This window comes from Mandrillus leucophaeus, unplaced genomic scaffold (assembly GCF_000951045.1).
Source record: "Mandrillus leucophaeus isolate KB7577 unplaced genomic scaffold, Mleu.le_1.0 Scaffold149, whole genome shotgun sequence".
Classification (NCBI taxonomy): domain Eukaryota; kingdom Metazoa; phylum Chordata; class Mammalia; order Primates; family Cercopithecidae; genus Mandrillus; species Mandrillus leucophaeus.
This window is the reverse complement of record NW_012101465.1, coordinates 3164867-3183702: the sequence shown is the minus strand read 5'-3', so window position 1 is coordinate 3183702 and position 18836 is coordinate 3164867. Positions and strand designations below refer to the sequence as shown.

The following is an 18836-nucleotide window of genomic DNA, read 5'->3' as shown; positions in this document are numbered from 1 at the left end:
GGTTACCTGACCTCTCATTAGATTATGTCCATTGCAAAACCACTCATTGGTGTTGCAACATAAAATGTAATTTCTCTTTGTAGGACCTATGTATAACCCAGCTGGATTCTAGATATGTCAGTCTGACAAGAGGACGTTTAGTTTGCTAAGCATTTGAGGGTCTGAGTCATCAAGTTTTTGGAGAGCCAAATTGCTCTGCATAATTGAAAAAGAATTTACAGTAATGGAGGTTGGAGGTGGGGACGGCAAGCAAACAAGATGACAGAAACACTTATGTTTCAAGATGTGACACCATGCTGTAGCTCTCTCAACTTTAGATAATCAACTTATTGGCAAATGCATGATGCAGATGAATTTCTTGTGGAAACAAATGAAAAGAGGCATTCAGGTATCATATTTATATGGAACTGGTGAGCGCCAAAACAAAGGGATCTTAATATAATTATCCCAGAATACATAGGATTCTGGGCGTTACTTCGTATTAATGAAGTTTTAAAGAATTGAGATAAGAGCTTTTCAAAGCAGTTTTGTGTAGCTCTGAAGAGAGGACTCTCGCTGACATCTGGTAGATATGTTTACTTAAGACTGTACTTAGATGTGGGAATAAATTAGTAAATTGAAGGCTCTTGTGGAATTTTCCACAGGAAAGCAATAATAAAAGCCCAACTTTCCCACACAACTGTAATTAAAGGAAAACAACAAGTCTTAAACAAAATATAGCAAACCAGACTCAGATACATTAGAAAGAGAACTTTTTTTATGATAAGATATTTACAATATCTGAAATGTCACAGAATTAACATCAGGAATATGCAGGTAGATTTTGCAAATCAACAAGAAAAATTACATAAAATGCCGTAGTAAAATAGAATATTCACAGAAGGAGAGGCCCAAATGGCTAACAAGTATATGAAGAGATCCCCCACCTCACGAGTAATCAGAAATATGAAAACTGACATCACTCTATACCCACAGATTAGGTAGACAGAAAATATCAAGCATTAACAGGAATGTAAAAAGATAAGAACCCCATCTCCTTCTAGTGAGAGTGTAAGTTGGTTCAGCCCATTTTTCCTAGAGCCAGGATTCCCATTCTGGGAAAATACCCCAAGCTCTTACAGAGACCTATAGGTATAGGAATCCTAGCATCACATACTTTGCAATATTAGGGAGCTAAGTTCAGAGGAGGCAAGAGGAGACAAATACTGGGTGGAGGGATACCTACCATGGAAATCACTGCAGCATAGAAAGCATTGAAATAGACCTGCATATTGGAACTTGTAAAAAGAACAAAACAAAAAGATCTATAACACAATACTATTTATATAAACTGCAGACACAAAGGAATACCATACATTTTGCATAGAATCATATGTAACCAAGGACATACATCAAGCACATTACACTGGGTGCCTGTATAGAAGAGATGAAGGGGAAAAAATGAAATAAATTGTAGCCATCATAAAATACGGAGTATGATTATCTCAAATCCCCACACCTAAGGCCATTCCCCCACAAAAATGCTAGGTTTTAACCATCTCTTTACTATCTATTCCCTGAGTCACCCATGTTATAGCAGTTACTGCAAGAAAATGGACATTAAATGATTGAATAACAGAATCCTGGGTGAGAAGCACAATCTATGGCCTTGGAGAGAGGAAGATGACATTAAAAATGGCCTGAAGATGACATGGGAAGAAAAGAGAGAAAAAAAATAGAAAGCAGTAGACAGTCCTGGTTGATAGATGGTCTTCTAGCAGCAGAATCTATTTTTCCAATCAACAATATTGAATGTGAAACTCCAATACGCAAGAGAGAAAAGGCTATTCAGCCACGCCAAAGTCCCCAAAGTAAATCTGTCTTTAGGGATCCCTAAATCTCCAGTAGACTTCTGGAAACCTCTGATCTAGGAATTCTTATATGTTTAAGCCAAGTCTAGGTGCTGAGTGTGTGAGTCAACTTTATTTAAAGGACCAGAGTAGAGCCACTAAATCTCCTTTGCATCATCACCAGTCTACAGAGACACTGGCCCTAAGGCTATGCTGCCTGGGACAAGGATGGGGAAACCTGAGAGACAGTCTTTGCTGCCACTACTCCTACTTTATCCTCTGAAATCAAATTGACAAATGTATTTCATTTTTACAGGCCTGGTATTGAATGTTCAATTTGTTTATGTCATGTATGTGGGTTAAGCAAGTTTAAACTAAACTATCTCTATCTCTTCCCAGTTTCCCCCAGTTCAGAGGCTTATGAACCAGTACCCAACCCATTTCATATGGGGAATGACCCAAGGAATTGGGAATAGTTCGTCTGTAGAAGACTTGAAATGGCATTCTAGCTCACACCCAAGCTAGCTGCCAGGTGGAACAGAAAATCAATTTGTTCCGTGCTGCTTCCAAAGAGTATAGCCAGGATTAATGAATGAATAAATGGATACTACTCAGAAGTCAATATCAGCTCAAAAGAAGGAGGAATTATATCACACTTAACTGCCTACAAATGGACATAATGAGTTCCCCCATTACTCAAGGTGTTCAAGCAAAGACTGAAATATCATGACAATGAGGTTGTAAGAAGGCTGGAGCCTCAAATAAATGACCTCTCAGATCTGCTTCAGCCCCAGGTTGTAGCATGACCATGACTGTGTCCTCAGGGATCAGCTTTTAGGCTGTCCCTGCTGCTGTATTTTAGGTTCTCTACAAGGAAACTTGTCAGATTAACCTCAGTTAGATTTGACTTCTGGTGCCACTTACTTTGAATGCATAATCCTTCCCTGCAAAAGCAGATGAGCCAGTAAAATAGTCTCCCATCTGCCTCTCCATGTTTTTTTAATAACCATTCCACTAGCTCCTGAGACAACCTTCTCTGTGCAGCCATGAATCAGCCAAGCTGATTTGAAACCATTATCAGAGAGAATGATGTGCCAGAGTCAAAGAGCAACTCTAAAGTGAGAAAAAATATAGAAAATAAATCCTAGGATAGTCTGATACACTGGGGACATTTCTTTGCCATTGGTTCATTAGAATGATGTCAAAAACCACAGTAGTTATTGAGTCTCCATCATAAAATGAATCTCAATTTAATTGCCTCTGGTTGAGAATCTGCACATGGGTTGTTTGCTCAGGCACGAATTTATTTTGACCAAAATTAGTCTTAATCAGTTTGGCTGACTAATGATATAGCCCAAAAGCACAGCCAGTGGGCAGTTTGAGAGGCTTCGCTGACAATTCATAGATCAGAAACAAATAGAACTTTTAAAACGTGTTCTGCAAGGACTTAATTCTTCTCCCACATTTCAGACCACTTTCATTCAGTGCCATGGTCATTCACCATGGAAAGGTATCTGGGGAATGAAAAGTGCACTTTGACAGAGTGCTGCCTTAAAATAGTCAGGGTAAGGGGGTTGTATTTTGCTGTTCTTGTTATAAGATCTCGGCTACTCCTGCGTGGGCGCCTCATGAAGCTTTAGAGCTAAGAAACTGGCTTATTTTGAATGTCTATCAGAAATGGGCATAATTAGATTCTGACCACTTTAAATTACTGTGGATTAGAAGCAAAACTAAAAATCTGCTGGTGCAACTTCTTCCTCCAAAATAGTGATTACGAGTCACATATTTACAAGGATTGATGACATCCAGCTTGTCATAAAAACATTGCGAATGCAATCAGTTTCATCATCTCCAGGAATCCTTTCATTCCACATCCAAGTGCAGCTTCTTTCTCTCCAAAAATAAGACCATATTTCTCCCTGAAAAAACAAAATGCACAAATACATCTGATACAGACAGGGATATTGGGGCAAGAGTGGTAAGGCGAAGGAAGTGCCATGATTCCAGAAGGCATGGTGTCCGTGGCATACAAAAATAAAACCACTGACTCCAGAGATTCAAAGTCAGTATATCTTTAACTTGAACCCAAGTATCCCTGGGTTTCTGAGAACTTATTCCCAGATGTTAACAAAATGTTTATTAAAAATTTTTTAATCTCCAGTTTCATTCCAAAGTAATTTTTTAAACTTACATATATTTTTGCTATTGTGAACAGTGCTGCAATAAACATACGTGTGCATGTGTCTTTATAGTAGAATGATTTATAATCCTTTGGGTCTATACCCAGTAATGGGATGGCTGGGTCAAATGGTATTTCTGGTTCTAGATCCTTGAGGAATTGCCACACTGTCTGCCACAAGGGTTGAACTAATTTACACTCCCGCCAATTGTGTAAAAGCATTCCTATTTCACATCCTCTCCAGCATCTGTTGTCTCCTAACTTTTTAATGATCGCCATTCTAGCTGGCGTGAAATGATATCTCATTGTGGTTTTGATTTGCATTTCTCTAATGACCAGTGATGATGAGACAGGGATGAAACTGGAAACCATCATTCGCAGCAAACTAAGACAGAAACAGAAAAGCAAACACCGCAACTTCTCACTCACAAGTTGGAGTTGAACAATGAGAACGCATGGACACAGGGAGGGGAACATCACACACCGGGACCTCTCAGGGAGTGGGGAGGTAGGGGAGGGATTGCATTAGGAGAAATACCTAATGTAGATGACGGGTTGATGGGTGCAGCAAACCACCGTGGCATGTGTATGCGTATGTAACAAACCTGCACGTTCTGTACATGTATCCCAGCACTTAAAGTATAATTTTTTTAAACTTACATATATTTTTAATCATCTAGATCAACTCAAAACCAAATAAAATTTCAATCATTCATTTGTATTCAGGTTTACAGTGCCTAAAATAATAATAATTACCTGCCTTTAATTGTTGCAAGCTAGTGAGGACAAAAGAAAAGCAGACAATATATAAATGATACAGTTCACACCCAAACCCACAGAATCTGGCTCACTGGTTCCATGAAAGGTTAGTAATCAATAAGAGAAAAGAGGTGGGCAGCTTCAGTTATCACAACTGAGGATACTGGTCAGGACTTCCCAAATTTGAGGCTACTAACAACCACCTGAGAGGCATTTGGCACATATACAAGCACATTTTTAAAACGAGATATATTACACTTACAATAATGTTTTTCAATTTATAAATTAAAACAGCATAATTGTTTTGTCAATGAGAGAAGCTATTGTTTGAGCTCTTTCCCCAGGTGTCTTTATCTACCTCGATGATGGATAGCTTGTGCTGTAGGTGAGAATCTTCTAGAACAAGGCAAATTTTCTTGCCTGAGACTAGAAAACATTATCTTGACTATTTTGGGGAGAAGGAAAACATTCTCTTGACTACTGAGGGGACAAGGAAAGTGAAAGAAACTTCAGTTCAGTATGAGGCAATTTGAGAGTGAAGAGGACTTGGACTCCCATTCTGGGGCTGAGGCTATGAAGACAGCAAGACCCCATAAAAGAAATGGACGTGTGATGTATGAGTTCTCCAAGCCTCAGAGTAACAAGGACATGGCAGGATAATTTCATGATGTTGAGGCCCAAAGTAGCCTGAGTTTAGATAACAACCATAAAATTTCCCATAGCTCAATTTGATAGAGAAATAATAGAATCATCATATGCACAGGGCCATAAGAATGGCCCAAAAATTAGCTGAGAGAAAGAGAAAACTTGACACGAAAGAGCTTGCAGTCAGGAATGAGGAACAAAGCTGGACCCTGCGTGGATCAACAGGGGAACACAACGTCTCAGCTGATGCCAATGTGGACTGTGTACTGACGACATTACAGACTACCTGTCCTCACCCATGACTTGACACCATAAGGAAATTATTCCCAGATTTTAACGTGCATCAAAACTATCTAGAAAGCTTGTTATCACAGATTCCTGGGCCCCAGCCACACAGTTGCTGATTCAGCAGGCCTGGGGTGGAGAGTGAGAATCTGCATTTCTAAGAAGTTCTCAGATGATGCTGATGTTGCAGCTCTGGGAACCACACTTGGAGAATCGCTGTTCTGTTGCATCCTAACCCCCTGACTTACATGAAACTCAGATAGAAGAAGGAAATCCCAGAACAATGGAGCTCATACTGGGAGTATATTGATAGGAAGATAAAGATTTACATTTCTCATACACCTGTGCATGGGGACTAAGGTTTGTGTCCATTCTGGAGATATGAGCAAATGGCTTTGTAAATCTCTATTTGATTATTTTCTCTTCTGGAAAGCATCCCTTCTCTATTTCACTACAACACTGAATGTGATTATTAAATACACCCAATAACAGAGTGATGTATTTCTTCAACATTTAATGAAAAAAGGTCATTAAGTGTTAAAACCCACTGTCCAGTATAAAATATTTTAAATAAATTATAGACAAGATAACAATGCTTCTAAAATACATTCTAGCAAGTCACTTATCCGCTCAATATTCCCCTGTTGCTTCCTGCTTACCTAACTAAGATCTTCAGGCCCTCGAGCTGTGGCCTGCAAGGCTGTACAGGGCCTGGGGCACAGCTAACCCCCTGTCCTCTTTCCCTATGCTCCCAGCTCACTCACTCTGCCCTGGCTACACTGAACTATCATCTGTTCCTTGAAAAGCCCAAGGGCGTTCACACTTCAGAATTATGTGTACTGTTCCCTCTGCCTGAAATAGCAGCCCCTGAGCCCCTTCCACCCTTTCCATCAGGCCTCCACTCAAATAGCACCTTATCAGGAAGGATTTTCCTCTCCACCTGCAAAAAATAGCTCCCTTCACCTTCACCTTCCTTCACTCTCCATCTGCTCTACCCAGGTCTGTTATTCTTCCCATCACTTATCATGGCCTGATAGATTTCATATTTTAGTTGTTTTTATCTTTTGTCTGCTAGAATGTAAACTCCATGAAAGAGGAAATTTGCTTTGTTTACTGCTATATCCCCTGGAAGTATCTGGCACATACCCTCACTCAGTAAGTAACTGTGAAATGAACGAACAGAAAGAAAGGTCCAGCAGGCCCAAGGTACCAACAACCCTATGCCTACCAACACTCAAAGAGGCCTGTGGGAAAACAGCCTGACCAGCGTGGCAGCCCCAATGGTTTCTGCATGCCCACCTTCCCCTTTCTCTTTCACCACCAAACACCCACCCACCTGCACTAAGGAAGAACTACTCATGTGCTGTTTGCAAGAAAGAAAGGAGGCAACAACCCAGGGTGAAGTGAACCGCAAATTGGAAAGCCAGGGACAAGGAGAGAATTCTTGCTCCACCTGAAGTAACCCACCTTCAGGTGAGAATGCAAGAGAACTGCCTGTAAGTCCATGGCCCCAGGATAGCCATGGCGACATGTGAGTGGATAGACATCCCTCCCGACATTTTTATATGAATAATACACAGGCATATTAATCCGTGTTTCAAGTTTCAAAGTAGACCTGGTTCCAGACAAAGATCTCTAGGAGTTCATCCATAAGGAATATAAAATCTCAAAATTAGATCAATAGAAGAGACAGGAATGGGGCGAGTGAAAGGGGTTACACTTAAATATTTTCCGTAGGCTTTCTGGAAGCTGAGAATTTCCCTGCTCCAAAGCCCACAACCATAATTGCTTTTGGTAAGTAATGTGTTAAGTAATGTCAAAGGGGTCACATTTTTTTTCATTCTCAACTTTTATCAGAAACACGGAAGTGCCACAATTGAACCCTCCATTATCACCATCTTCCTTGGAGACGTTTGAGAACTTAGTGAGTTTATCCTTTTGTATGAGCAGAGAGTTCAGATTGAAAGAATTTTTCCAATGAATCACATTAACATTTATTCCAAGTGTCTTTTTACATTTGCACCTTTAAAAAAGAGATTGAGTTTTCCAGAATCAAAATGTATCTTCTTCCTTAATACAGTGATAAATTCCCACTGAAGCTGCCCAGATTATACTTCAATGAAACCAAAGATCCAGAGAAGCTGCAGAAAAGAGACTGAAGTGGCTTTCAATTTAAAGTGATTAGGAGTTCAAAAAAGGCAACCTTTCTGAATGTCAAAGTTCTACAGACTCTCAAGTTTTGAATTTGGAAATTTAGAACACTGTTGTGTTAAGTGGCACTGAGAGATTCCACATATGAACATATTCTTAACTTTTCTACCCCTTTCTCTCTGTGTTCTCCATCCATTCCTACCACAGAGGCAGATACATAGATGGTTTTCAGTAATATATGTAAATGAATAGATGAATACATATCTTTGCATACCCATCAGAAATCTCAGCACTTTCTGGAAGTTTTTTAATATCAAGTTTGCATTTGTTATCTTGTGAATCATAATAAAAGACCAATGTGATGTAATTATTTTTCCAAGAGCCCTCCCAGTGGACAGCAACATACGGTAAAAAGATCATGGGCTTCAGAGTATAGATATGGATTTGAATCCTGGTCTCACTACCCCTTGTTTCCTGACATTAGCTGTTTAACTTTCTTTTACCTCAACTGTTTCCTGTTTGTGAAATAGGAATAATAGTACCTATTTTGTGTTGGGAGAGACAGTTCTCTCCATGGATCTCTCAAGCCCATATGCAGTGCGTAGGGTATGCCAAGAATGCAAGGCCCTGTGTACTCTTGACCCAGGCTATTTGTCAGGGTTGTGCTTGCAGTGAGCAACTTGGGGGACAAAGTAATGTCTCCGCCCTGGAACAAAGAACACAACTACTTACTACTTGCTATAAAAGTAGTAGATTCTCCAAGTTCAATGTTCCTTGGCTATGACACAAACCCACTGTGGGTATAGGGTACCTCTGGACCTGTGTCAGCCTGCCCTTTGAATCTTAGTAGCAAAGGGAGCTGATGCTGATGCTGTTTGCTGTGATGGTGAGTAATAAAGTTCTTTGTCTCTGACCTAGGAGTCCCAGGTCTTTGGCTAGCATCAGAAACAAGAAACTAATAATCGCTGGAAAATACATTTTAAACATTAATAGGTTAATTTATTAGCTTGTAAGTAGGGTAAAAGAAAACCCCTCACTTGACATTTTACAGAGCTGTTGAAAGGCTAGATGCAGTAGCCTAAATAAAATACCTGGCACTGAATAGGCACTAAACACACACACACACACACACACACACACACACACAATTTTCCTTTAGCATCTCATTTAAAATTCCTTAACTATCTTAGATAAATAGTTCTTGACAAAATCATAATGGCGGCCAGGCACAGTGGTTCACGCCTGTAATCCCAGTACTTTGGGAGTCAGAGGTGGGCGGATCACCTGAGGTCAGGAGTTTGAGACCAGCCTGACCAATATGGTGAAACCCCATCTCTACTAAAACTACAAAAATTAGTCTGGCATGGTGGTGTGCACCTGTAGTCCCAGCTACTCGGGAGGCTGAAGCAGGAGAATCGCTTGAACCCAGAAGGCGGAGGTTGCAGTGAGCCAAGATCGCACCACTGCACTCCAGCCTGGGTGACAGAGCAAGACTCTGTCTCAAAAAACAAAACAAAAAAAATTATGATGGCAGGAAGGTTGTTCTTTCCTTTACCTTTCCCATATAATGTCTCGAATCTGTCCCACAGGGAGTGGTAAAGTAACCGAATTCTCCACAAGGGCTTATAGCAGTTACCTCTCTGGAGGTATAAGTGTCTGTGATAGGGGAAAACTGAAGAAGATGCAAGCCATGGGTCTCTAATAATGAAATTTCAAACACTGGGTGAGAGTATATTTGGGGGCAGGAGACCACATCTATACTCTTCAAACTCCAACACAACTTGCCATATTCATTACCCTTCCATCCCAACACTGGATCCTCTGAAGTTTACTTCGCATCAGGGAAGGGGAAGGAAGGAAATTTTAGAAACAGAGTTTATGCCAAAATACAAAATCATTTTCTGATAACTGAGAAGATCTATGTGATGCAAAAGAACGTACCAAAACAGACTCTTCACCAGATGCTTGTAACCTGGTCTTTACCTCCAAACATACCTAGAAACAAAAAGCTGCCTTGCTCTCTGCATTAGTTTTCTATTTCTGCTATAACAAATCACCACAAACTTGGTGGCTCAACAACACAGATTTGTTGTCTGACAGTTCTGTAGATCAAAAGTCCAACACAGGTCTCACTAGGCTAAAATCAAAGTGTCAGCAGGGCTGGTGCCTCTGTGGAAGCCCTAGGACAGAATCTGTCTCCTTGCCTTTTCTAGTTTCTAGAGACTGTGCTCATTTCTTAGCTCCTGGTCCCTTTTCCCCATTCCTGGCAGGTCAAGCTCTTCTCACACTACCGTCTCTCTGGTTTGCCATAGCCAGAAAAGATTCTCAGCTTTTAAGGACTCCTTTGATGACACTGGGCCCACTGGGATAATCTAGGATAAGCTCCCAATCTCAACGTCCTTAACCTTAATCACATCTGCAAAGACCCTTTTGCTAGATAAGGTAACATATTCACATGTTGGGGAAGGGGGATGATTAAGATGTAGAATAATTAGGACTAATTGGGACTTGGAGGGGCATTCTTCTGCCGACCACACTTGGCTTCTAGAAGCCTACTGAGATTGAGTCATTCCCAAAGATGTTCAACTTGACCATTTCTCAAGAGCATCGAAATGGTTCTAAAGGTAAAACATTTCTACCATGGTGAGGCAAACGAACAGTGCCCAGTGATAGGGCATCTTTAATTTTTGTTTTAATTTCTACACATTACCAGAAAAAAAATAATTACAGGAATGTTTTTGAGATTCTAAGGGAAGCCACTCAGCGCCAGTAACCATGGTGATGGAAATTCTGAGAAGAATGTTAACTTCCATTATGTGAGAGCAGATGAAACCAAAGCCTTGGCCCACACAGCAAACCTTTGGGTAGCAACGTGTTCTAGAAAAATGGAGCCTGAAGAGTCCAGATTGTTTTTTCTTGAAATAGCAAGCAAGTCTGAAATGATTACTACCCATGAGATTTCTTTTTAATGGTGTTAGGTTTGGGGGTGTGTTAGATTGTTTTGCATTGCTATAAATGAATACCTGAGGCTGAGGAATTGGTAAAGAAAAGAGGTTTATTTGGCTCACATTTCTGCCTGGCGCTGGCATAGTTGGCTTCTAGTGAGGCTTCATGAAGCTTTTACTCATTGTAGAAGGCAAGGAGGGAGCAGGCATGTCACATGGCAAGAGAGAGGAGCAAGAGAGAGGGAAGGAGGTGCTAGGCTCCCTTACATTCTAAACTAACAGCAAGAACTCACTCATTCCCATGAGGAAGGCACCAGGCCATTCACGAGGGATCCTCCCTCATGACCCAAACAGCCACCACTAGGCCCTACCTCCAATTCTGGGGATCACATTCCAACATAAGATTCAGAGGGTGAAAACATTCAAAGTCTACCAGGAGGTGATGAAAGTGATATGACAATGTGAGGTCTATGTTACCTGGAAGGTAGCGGGAGGCACAGCAGATGGTGGGAAGAAGAAAAGTGCGTATGTACCTTGGAGACAACGCTCACAGGAAAATCTGTTCATTCAACACTATTTATTGAGCACTTCTGTATGAAAAAAGGCACTGTGTTAGGTGCTCTGGACTTGAGGATGAATTAATCCAGAAGCCTCTCCTGAGGGACGTTGCACTCTAATATTGAAGATAAGAAACAAAGCATTCTTTGAGCACAGGAGATGAACAGAGCTCTCTAGATCTGTGCTTCTCAAACTTTGTTGCCTACATGTCTTGTTAAAATGCAGATTCAGTACGTCCAGGGTAAGGCCTGAGATTCTACATCTTTAACAAGCTCCCAAACAATGATAGTGCCCGTGCTGCCAGTCACAGGACCATGCTTTCAGTAGCAAAGATCGAGAGCAGCATTTCTTATACCTCATTGTGCTTGAGAATCACATGGGGAAATTTCACAAACGAAAGACGCCCAAGGCTCCTCCCACATATTTTGGTTATAATTAGCTACAGTGAGACTCTGGCAACAGTATGTTGTGAAAGCTTCCATTACGATTTTAATACGCAGCTAAAGACTGAGTACTGTTAACACAAAGCATTATAGCTGTTGAAAAATCTTGGGTGTTGGTTCTAAAAATGTGGGTCCCAGACCCACAACACCAGTAATCGTGGGGAAACTGGTCAGAAATGTAAATTCCTGGGCCCTGCCCCAGGCCTACTGAATCAGAAACTCTGGGGTGGGGCAAAAAAAACTCTTTTAACACACTTTCCACATGATTCCAATGTGCAATGAAGTTTGAGACCCACCAATCTAGGGCAGCTGTTCCACACAGAGGTGCACATTCGAATCAGCTGGAGTGCTTCAAACACACAGCTGTCCTCGCCTCACTGTGGTGGAGTCCTGACTGGGATATTATTGAAAACATCCACAGGTAGCTCAGATGTGGCCGCAGACCAAGAACCACTGATGGAGGGTGTTGCCCAGAAAAATCATCCCCTTCTCTTCTCACTCATTTATTCATTTCTTCAACACATTTCACAGAGCAACTACCTAGTCCTCAGCATCAAAGAGCCCTCACTCATTTATAGAAGAAGACTAAAGAGCTTGGAAGTGGGGAGCAACACAAAATGGGGAGTAGACAAGGTAGTAGGTATCAGCACAGAGATAAGAGACTCTGAACAGAGAGGATGGATCCAAGGGGGACAGCCTGGAAGCTGGGGACCCAGCTGGAGGCCAGCACAATCGCCTGGGTGAGCGAGATGTGAGCCCTTCAGAGGAAGAGATGAGAAAAGGAGACCCATGACTCATTACCGGCGGCTCTGGCTTGCTGTTCCATGGGCAGCCCTTTCTACCTGTGATCAATACATGCCTATTTAGCAGCATACTCACTCTGTCTCTCATTCCAGAGCGTACTTCCGCCCAGAGTTAATCAGTTTTTGAATGTCGGCATCCTGTCATTTCATCATCCGCAGATTCAGTGACCAGAGAGGAGGAAACACAGGGAAGCTTTATATTAATAAAGGTCTCGCGTTGAATATTCCTAAGGAACAGTCAAAAGTAAGCAGTTCGTGTGCTTCTTTTCTGGTGACAATAATAGATTGGGCCCCATGCCTTCCCAGAGCTCCCGATAAGCAATTGGATCCAGTCTCCACTCCAGAACCTGAATGGACTGTTTGCTCAATACAGCTACTGCCAGCCAGTCAGCTTCGTGGGACATGTGCCAAGAGGCCTTCCATTCCATTCCATCTTGAGTAAACAAATTAGAGTCCCAACAAAAACTCTTCCAATGAGCCCTTTACTGAGCTAAATTCAATATACGTCATCATCTAGGAGGAAGCACCAGAATGGAAAACTACTTTAAGTCACAGAAGCTAAAGGAGCAATTGTAAGTGTTTTCTATAAAGTATATATGCAGGATCAGCAGGCATGGGAAATGCACACCGGCCCCTGCAGGGATTCTGGGCTACGAGTGCATGAAGGCAGAGTCAAGACTGTGGATTCTGGAAGAGGAATCCCCTTGAGAGAGCATCTAATTCAAAATGCATCCATATATGGCTTAAAAGTCACCCAGGTTGTCATATCATCTGTAATGATTATTCACTAGAGCCAAGAGCATTTATATGTTGAAGATCAGAACAAGATTCCCAGCAAAACAGTAAGGGAGCATTTCAGGGAGCAGTGGGAATATGTGTGGGATAAAGCCAAATTATAAAGTCATTATTAGGGTGGCTCACACCTGTGATCCCAACACTTTGGAAGGCCAAGGCAGGAAGAGCACATGAGCCCATGAGCCCAGGAGTTCAAGTTCAGCCAGAGCAACCATCAGGCTGAGGCAGGAGTGTCACTTGACCCAGGCAGGTCGATGCTGCAGTGAGCTGTTGTAGCACCACTGCACTTCAGCCTGGACAACAGAGTGAGACCCTTTCTCAAAAAAAAGAAAAAGGAAAAAAGTCATTACTTTAAAGGGCTTCCAAAGTCTATATAGAATGAACTGCAGCAGCCCAAGGAATTATAAATGGAGCTCCATGTATTTATGCAAATGTTGAGGGCATATATTCATTTCAAAGAGTGTTTGGTTCCTGTTGTATTATCAATGCCTGTCAGAATAATATAATGTTTAACACTATCTGGGTTTGAGTCCTGATTGCTACTAATTGACATGAGACCCTATGCAAGGTCCTCACTCTTCTCATCTATAAAATGGGAATAATAATAATAGTAACATCTACATCCTGAGGCCGGGCATGGGGGCTCACTCCTGTAATTCCAGCACTTTGGGAGGTTGAGGTGGGTGAATCACCTGAGGTCAGGAGTTCAAGATCAGCCTGGCCGTTGAGGCGGGTGAATCACCTAAGGTCAGGAGTTCAAGATCAGCCTGGCCAACATGGCAAAACTCCATCTCTACTAAAAATACAAAAGTTAGCTGGGCGTGGATTACAGGCAGGTACTTGTAATCCCAGTTACTCAGAAGACTGAGACAGGAGAATCGCTTGAACCTAGGAGGCGTAGATTGCAGTGAGCCAAGACCGCACCACTGCACTCCAGCCTGGGTGACAGCGAGACTCGGTCTCAAAAAAAAAAAAAAAAAAGATTATTGAGAAAATAATATATAAGGTTATTAATACTGTATTGGACATACTATAAATACTCAGTAAACTTTGTCTATTATTATTGTCCTTTCCAGGAAACTAGGATTCTCAGCATGTTCATGGAGGAGGATTGCATGAACCAGGGTAATACTAAAGACAATTTGTCAAGACATAGTAAACACAGTAAATTCTTCACTTAAGCTATACTAGTATTCAGTGCCTGAACTCAATCAGTTCCTTACTGTTTGAATAATGGAAAATAGCTGAGGGACTGCATTTTGATGATGTTGATCATGGAATCAGAAGAGACTAAATTCATGGAAAGATTTTCGGAAATTCCAATTGTTCATAAAATTGTATAACTGAGTAAAAAATTAGAAATATAACATTGAGACTTGCAACAGAACCTGGTTAGACTTCCACATCAATTCTACTTCATCTTCCAAAAAAAGGCTTTCAGAGCCATTTTCAATAAAAATTAAATTTACTGAAGAAAATAATTTAAGCAGTTACATGAATTAACGAATGTTAAAGCCATAAGATTGTACAATTACCTTAATGCTGTCTACACTGGCCAAATAATTACCAAAAAAACAAAACAAAACAAAAAAAAACTTTCCTTTTATTTATTCCATTGGCCTAGCTCATTTATTAGGATATCCATGATAATCTCCTATAGCCTTCGTACCTACAGACTTTATGAACCTAGGAAACATAGATTCCATCTAAAAAGGTTGAACTCACAGAGGTAGAAAGTAAAATGGAGATTACCAGAGGCTAGTAGGTAGGGACAGTGGGGACAGGATGGGGAGATGTTGGTCAAATGGTAAGAAGTTTTAATCAGACAAGAGGAATACGTTCTGGAGTTCTATTGCACAACGTAGTGACTATAGTTAATCCTGTATTACATACTCAAAAACTGCTAAGACAGTAGATTTTAAATGTTCTCACCACAAAAAGTAAGTATATGAGGTGATGAAAATGTTAATTAGCTTGATTTAATCATTTCACAATGTATATATGTATCAAAACATCATGTTGTATACCATAAATGTAAACAATTTGTATTTGTCAATTACAAAATAAAAACAAACCTATTTTTATTTTTATATGCAAAAATTAAACAACTGGGAATTTCAGAAGCAACATAATTTATATCTATCTAATAGGAGTTGCAGATAGGAAAAAAGATTGAATTAGAATGAGGAATAACGCCAATAAATAAACAGAAAAAGTTTTTCAAAATACATGTTTTCAAATTGAAAGAGCAGGTGAAGTATAAAGAAAGACGAAAAAAAAAAAAGAAGACCAACATCTAGAATGCTGAGGGGACATTTCAGAAAACCAAAGATAAAAACAAAATCCTAAAACTTCCAAAGAAAATAAATAAACATATAGATAGATAAGCAAATAAATAAACACATGTCAATCAGATGGTATTGCATTTCTCACTAGTAATATTAGGAGCAGAAAGACAAGAAAACAATATCTTGAAATTATTTAAAACTTATAATTATTAATTGATCTTTCAAGAATGAGAGAAAAATAAATATTTTCCAATATTCAAAGACTAAGAAAGTCTGTGATTCATGAGCCCTTTCTGCAACAAATGTATAGACAGCATGCCTAGAGGAAAACAAAACAGGAACAAAAAATGAACCTAAAAGATGATGCAGAATAATAGCAATCCGAATCCCTCACCACATGAGGAGTAATGAGGAAAGCATCAGAGGAAAGAAAGTAAAGAAAGGCACATGGCAGGGGTTTTTTTAATTGTTTGAGAGACAGAAACAGATATTCAATCAGAGAAATGTATAATTTAATGTGTGTGTTAGCAGGTTTTACTGGTTTTTTTTACACAGTAGTAAATAGAAAGGTAGGCGTATATAACCTTAGGAAACCTTTCTGAAGCAATACACTAACAACGGAAGCCATAAAAAAAAAAACCAGACTGACAAATTTGTGTATGTTTAAAACTCTTACGGGGCAACAAAACTTCTAACAATGTTAATTTGGCAAGGAAGAGATAAGCTTCAGACTTGGAAAAAATATTTGCAAATCACATATCTGACAATTTGTATCCAGAATACATAAAGAACTCTTAAAAACAATAGTAAGAAATAAAACAACCCTATTTTTTAATGACCAAATTACTTAACAAATACTTCACCAAAGAGAGTATGCAGATGGCAAATAGGCACATGAAAAAATGTTCCACATCATTAAACATTAGAGAAATGCACATTAAAATCACAGGAAGATGCCACTGCACACTTGATTAGAGGAACAAAAGACAAAAGACAACACCAGATGTTGAGTAGATGTAGTGCAACTGGAACCCATTCAGTGAAGAAGGGAGTGAAAAAATGGTAAAGATACTTTGGAAAACAGTTTGACAGTTTCTTATGAAGTTAAATGCACACTTAACAAATGACCTAGTAATTTCACTCCAAAGTACCCATAAGAAACAAAAATTTACTTTACCCAAAAACCTATACCTTGTGGTTCATAGCAACAGTAGTCATAATAGCCAAAACCTAGACACAACATAAATGTCCATCAACACTAGAATAGATAAGGAAATGGCTGGGTGCAGTGGTTCATGCCTGTAATCCCAGTGCTTTGGGAGGCCAGGGTGGGAGGATCACTTGAGGCCAGTAGTTCAAGGCCAGCCTGGGCAACATAGTGAAACCCCCGCCCCTCTACAAAAGAGAAAAAGAATAGATAAGGAAATTATGATATATTTACACGTAGAATACTAGACGGCAATGAGCAGAAATTGCCTACAACTACATGAAATGACATGGAGGAATATCTCAAACATAATGTTAAGAAAAAGAAGCCATATTATATAATTTTATTTATATAAAATACAAAAAAAGCAATGCTTGAAAGGGATGATGGCTGGGAGGGTGCACAAGCCGGATGCTACTAATATTTAGTTTCTTCATCTGGGTGATGGTTAGAGGGGTGTGTTCAGTTGTAAAAATGTACTAAGGTAGACACTTAAGATCAATGCTCTGTCCTATTGTAAATTATACTTGAAAATGTTTAAAGAAAAACTATATAATGTAAGCCCCAGGAAAACCGTTACACATGCAAAATGATCAAACTACTAATATTTAGGGGAAGACTAAGGCAAACTAAATCATTTAGTTTACCATTTTTTACCCATATGATATTGGCAAAATCATAAAGATCAAAAAGATTAATGTTTTAGGAGTGCATGAGAAATATATACTCTCACATGCTGTTGGTGGCTACCCCAAAGGACTCAGCCTTCTTGAAGAGCAATCTGGCAGTATTTATCAGTGGGCTTAAGTATGCACGCCACGTGACTAAACATTTCCACTTACAGGTACCTGTTCCTCCTATATAAAGAGTCATGCACAAGACTGGCTATTGCATCATTTGTAATACCAGAAAATTGGGGACCACGTAAATTCCCATACAAGCAAAATAAATTTTGGAACATTTATATTGTGAAATACTGCACATCTTCTATAGAGGATGAGTTGTATACAACATAAGACATAATTTTAGGCATTTTTAAAAAGTGTATCATAGAACAGTACATAGAATATATCATTTATTTGTTAAAGATATCTATACATGTAGATACAGTTTTACATATATAAATGTACTTGGAATGTATAGAAGAGAGAAGCAGAAATATACTCTAGGTTGTTGACAGTGATTTTTTTCCCTTTGGAAGGAAGTGAGAATGGGTGGAGGACAGGAAATAAGAGAGGTGCTTTCATGATTCATGCTCTTGGCTCTGCACAGTTTCTGTACTGAATCTCTTACAATCATAACACATTCTCATATTATTAGTGCAGTTTAAAAATGTTAAAGGGTATATTGATAATTTTAAAGAAAATACACTACAGAAAACACATAAGGTAGAAGTAAAACTAAACACTAACAACAGTTAAGCTAAATTTAGTGACAGTTGGTAGATAGTACAAACTGGTTAATTATAACAATAAGCAATCATATTCCCACATAAAACGTGGGCTGTATATATAATAAACTCAACAATTGGCTGGTGAAAACAGACACAACCAAAGTACAATTTTTTTTTTTTTTTAATTTACAGACAAAAAATTAGGGGGAAATCTATGGCAGGTGCAGAGATTGGCATGTCGTGGCAAATGCAGCCAGCCTGTGGACAACAGTCATGATGCTTTACAAGGCAATGCAGTGAGTCCAGAGCTGCACTGGGAACTGGGCCCATCAGCCATTCATTGACTACCTTTTCCTCAGCCTACTGCTCACATATGTACTGTCTGTGTGGCCCACGTGGGCATTTGACTTAGGAGGCCCCAAAACTGTAAGAACATTATAAAAGTAGAGTTATAAAGGCAGATTGGTAACAACCATAAAAATAATAATCAAAATCCTAAAAAGTACCTAATGGTTAACACCAGTATCATAATAGAAAGCATTGAGATGCCGGGACC

At 39.7% G+C, this 18836-nt stretch overlaps 1 long non-coding RNA gene across 2 annotated transcripts in view; it reads left to right on the top strand.

Moving 5' to 3' along the window:
• Window positions 1-10643: 10643 nt before the first annotated feature.
• LOC105535637 overlaps window positions 10644-18836 on the top strand; it is an 11585-nt gene continuing 3392 nt past the window's right edge. The window contains exons 1-3 of one of the 2 annotated variants that reach the window (XR_001005472.1): window positions 10653-11318; window positions 12326-13439; window positions 14469-14517. This is a non-coding gene — a long non-coding RNA (uncharacterized LOC105535637). Of the gene's footprint in view, window positions 11319-12325; window positions 13909-14468; window positions 14518-18836 lie in introns of those variants that run through there. The other variant, XR_001005471.1, reaches the window with a different exon arrangement.